Genomic DNA, 4,562 nt, shown 5'->3' with positions numbered 1-4,562 from the left:
ACTGAAGATGGTGTTCAGAAATGAAAATGTTTATATTGTATCTTTAATTTCAAATTTCTTAGACATAATAAAACTGTCATAAACTTTATGCAATTCTTCATCTGTCACAGAGTTTTTAGTGTTTGCCAGTGTCAGGGTTCCCTCCCCACTCTGAACTCTGGGGTACAGATGTGGGGACCCCCATGAAAGACCCCCTAAATGTATATTCCACCAGCTTAGGTTAAAAACTTCCCCAAGGCACACATTCCTCTCCTTGTCCTTGGAAGCTATTGCTTCCACCACAAAGTGTTTTAAAGAAACATTCAGGGAGGGGCCACTTGGAGCCCTATCCCCTCCCCCCAAAAAAAATATCTCCCCAAGCCTCTTCATCTCCTTTTCTGGGGAGCCTTGAGAATAATATGCCAACCAATAGATTAACAAAGTGAGCACAGACCAAATCCCTGTTTTTTAGGATACTGAAAATCAATTAAGTTCTTAAAATTACCTCTTAGCATAGGGAAAATTCACAAGCTAAAACAAAAGATAATCTGACACATTTCCTTGCTATTACTTACAATTTCTGTAATTGTATATGTATCATTTCAGGATCTTGTTAGGGGCTGGTTACCTGCTTGGTCTCTCTCTTTGCCCCAAGAGGCAACAGAAGAAAGAGAGTGCAAAGAAAACTCCCCCCGCCCCAGATTTGAAAGTATCTTCTTTCCCCATTGGTCCTTCTGGTCAGGTGCCAAATAGGTTAATCAAACTGATTAACCCCTTACAGGTAAGTGATTCTGTACCTCTGGCCAGGAGGGATTTTATCTTACTGCATACATAAAGTTTGTTCCCCTTCCCTTTATATTTATAACAGCCTGACACCTGGCAATGATTCAGTTCTGTCAGTTTGTTGACATATGGCCTCAGGGACTGAGCAGTTGAAACCTTCAGGATTGCAGCAAGGTGTGCATCAGATAGTTGTGTTTGATATTTTGACTTGTTTGTATTCACTGTTGAAAAAAGTTTCTCACAAATGTAACTACTGCCAAACAAGGACATGATTTTTCTGAAGGTTTTGCAAAGGTTTGGGGAAGATAGTGGTAGCTGTCTGAAGAACTCTGTGACATCCTCAGTTTCTCTGAATTTAGTCTTTAAAGAAGTGTTGCACTGCATATCAAAGAGTTCCATTTGAAAATCACACGGTGGTGTTTTCATATCAACAGAAAATGGATTAGCAATCATAGCAAAGCTTTCTTTGTGCTTTCTGAAATCTGCAAACTGCTGAACAAATTCTTGCAAAAGCAGGTCAAGCTTTTAGTGTATTCAGAACCACTGAACTGTATTTCAGAGCTGACCTCTTCCGCAAGTGACTTTCATGCTGGGAAGTGAGATTCCCCTGGGAAATCTGATTTTTCCACAATTTTAGTTTAGTTGTAAATGCTCTCACATTGCCATATGGTGCTGTCACCAGCTGGCCTTCAAGTTTAGGATATTCAGCTCTTGTGTTACGTCAACAAGGAAAGCGAGAGCTGTCATCCATTTGTGATCTTCAAATTGTGATTCAGATATTTTAATTTCTTCCATGAATCATTTCACCTCTGTTTTCAATTCAAAGAATCTCTTTAAAGTAGAACCCTGCTTTTGCAATTGGCTTAAATAGCAGCAAGGGTGGGTTAGGTTGCACATTACGAACAACTTCCTAACTGTCAGAGTGGTTAAGCACCAGAATAGATTGCTGAGGGAGGTTGTGGAATCTCCATCATTGGGGATTTTTAAGAGCTGGCTGGGCAAACACCTGTCAGGGACAATCTAGGTAATACTTAGTCCTGCCTTGAGTGCAGGGGGCTGTACTAGATGACTTCTCGAGGTCCTTTCCAGTTCTGTGATTCTATGATAATGTCTGTTTCCATGGGGGAAAGTTGGCTCCTTTAAAATATAGGAATTGCATCGTGGATCTGACCTATGATCCATCTAGTCCAGTGTCCGGTCTCTGACAGTGACAACCTCAGGTGCTGCAGAAGAATATGTAAGAAACCCAGCAGTAAAGAGATGTGGGGTGACTTGACCATCAGGAGGGAGTCACCCTAATACCAACAGCTAGGGATAGGCTTGTGCCCTGAACCACTCTGGTGGATAGGCTTCCAAAATATTTATTTAGCTGTAACTATTGTAACTGGATAGTCTTACTAACCATGTAAATGTCCAAACCCTTCCTGATTCTTGCTTTCCTTGTCACCTCAACTACCTCATGTGGCAATGAGTTCTGTAGTCTATTTAGGCATTGAGTGAAGAAAGCATTCTTTGAAAATCTATTTTGAATTCGTTGCATTTCAGTTCATTGAATGTCCCCTTGATTTTGTGTTATGAGATGGGAGAAGGCATTCTCGATCTATTCTCTATCAGTCAGTATTTTACAGACTTTTCTCGTGTCCCCTCTTAGTCATCTCCTTGGTAAGATAACAATCCCAGTCATAGAATTATAGAATCATAGAATATCAGCTTTGGAAGGGACCTCAGGAGGTCTTGTAGTCCAACCCCCTGCTCAAAGCAGGACCTATCCCCAATTAAATCATCCCAGCCAGGGCTTTGTCAAGCCTGACCTTAAAAACTTCTAAGGAAGGAGATTCCAACACCTCCCTAGGTAACGCATTCCAGTGTTTCACTACCCTCCTCATGAAAAAGTTTTTCCTAATATCCAACTTTAATCTCCCCCTCTGCAATTTGAGACCATTACTCCTTGTTCTGTCATCTGCTGCCACTGAGAACAGTCTAGATCCATCCTCTTTGAAACCCCCTTTCAGGTAGTTGAAAGCAGCTATCAAATCCCCCCTCATTCTTCTCCTCCGCAGACTAAACATCGCCGGTTCCCTCAGCCTCTCCTCATAAGTCATGTGTTCCAGTCCCCTAATCATTTTTGTTGCCCTCCGCTGGACTCTTCGCAATTTTTCCACATCCTTCTTGTAGTGTGGGGCCCAAAGCTGGACTCAGTACTCCAGATGAGGCCTCAATGCCGAATAGAGGGGAATGATCATGTCCCTCGATCTGCTGGCAATGCCCCTACATATACGTCCCAAAATGCCATTGGCGTTCTCGGCAACAAGGGCACACTGTTGACTCATATCCAGCTTCTCGTCCACTGTAACCCCAGGTCCTTTTCTGCAGAAATACTGCCGAGCCATTTGGTCCCTAGTCTGTAGCGGTGCATTGGATTCTTGCATCCTAAGTGCAGGACTCTGCACTTGTCCTTGTTGAAACTCATCAGATTTCTTTTGGCGCAATCCTCCAATTTGTCTAGGTTCCTCTGTATCCTATCCCTACCCTCCAGCATATCTACCTCTCCTCCCAGTTTAGTGTCGTCTGCAAACTTGCTGAGGGTGCAATCCACACCATCCTCCAGATCATTTATGAAAATATTGAACAAAACCGGCCGCAGGACTGACCCTTGGGGCACTCCACTTGATACCGGCTGCCAACTAGACATGGAGCCATTGATCACTACCTGTTGATCACTAGCCAGCTTTCTATCCACCTTATACTCCATTCATCCAGCCCATACCTCTTTAACTTGCTGACAAGAATACTGTGGGAGACAGTGTCAAAAGCTTTGCTAAAGTCAAGGAACAACACGTCCACTGCTTTCCCTTCATCCACAGAGCTAGTTATCTCATCATAGAAGGCAATTAGGTTAGTCAGGCATGACTTGCCCGTGGTGAATCCATGCTAACCATTCCTGATCACTTTTCTCTCCTCTAAGTGCTTCAGAATTGATTCCTTGAGGACCTGCTCCATGATTTTTCCAGGGACTGAGGTGAGGCTGACTGCCCTGTAGTTCCCAGGATCCTCCTTTTTCCCTTTTTTAAATATGGGCACTACATTAGCCTTTTTCCAGTCGTCCAGGACTTCCCCAGATCGCCATGAGTTTTCAAACATAATGGCCAATGGCTCTGCAATCACATCCGCCAACTCTTTTAGCACTCTCGGATGCAACTCGTCCGGCCCCATGGACTTGTGCTTGTCCAGGTTTTCTAAATAGTCCTGAACCACTTCTTTCTCCACAGAGAGCTGGTCACCTCCTCCCCATGCTGTGCTGCCCAGTGCAGTGGTCTGGGAGCTGACCTTGTTTGTGAAGACAGAGGCAAAACAAGCATTGAGTACATTAGCTTTTTCCACATCCTCTGTCACTAGGTTGCGTCACACATTGAGTAAGGGGCCCACATTTTCCTTGACATTGTCATTCTATTACTAATGTATAAATAAGGGGGAAAAGTTTGAGGTAGTTGGACTTGTTTTTGGACTCTCTCTCTGGATGCATCTTGCAGTCCCCACTGGCAGACGGAAGATTTGGCCACCAGAAGCCTGCCGCTGTGACACTCGAGAGCCACACTCAGCTTTAGTAATTATCAAGGGTTGGGGGTGTTTTACTAACCTTTTGCGGATGTGTGTTAGTGCTTGAGACTAAGTCAAGTTTAGCTTTAAGTGAAAGCAGCCTTGTGTTGTCCTGTTTGTGACAGCCATCTATCGGACGGACGGCCGTGTCTCCCCTGATTTATTTCCTGACACCGCCTCACACAGAGCAAATGTTACCAAGA

The sequence above is a fragment of the Lepidochelys kempii genome, chromosome 1 (genome assembly GCF_965140265.1).
Source record: "Lepidochelys kempii isolate rLepKem1 chromosome 1, rLepKem1.hap2, whole genome shotgun sequence".
NCBI classification, from domain to species: domain Eukaryota; kingdom Metazoa; phylum Chordata; order Testudines; family Cheloniidae; genus Lepidochelys; species Lepidochelys kempii.
The sequence above is the reverse complement of the archived record's forward strand: the minus strand, read 5'-3'. Positions refer to the sequence as shown.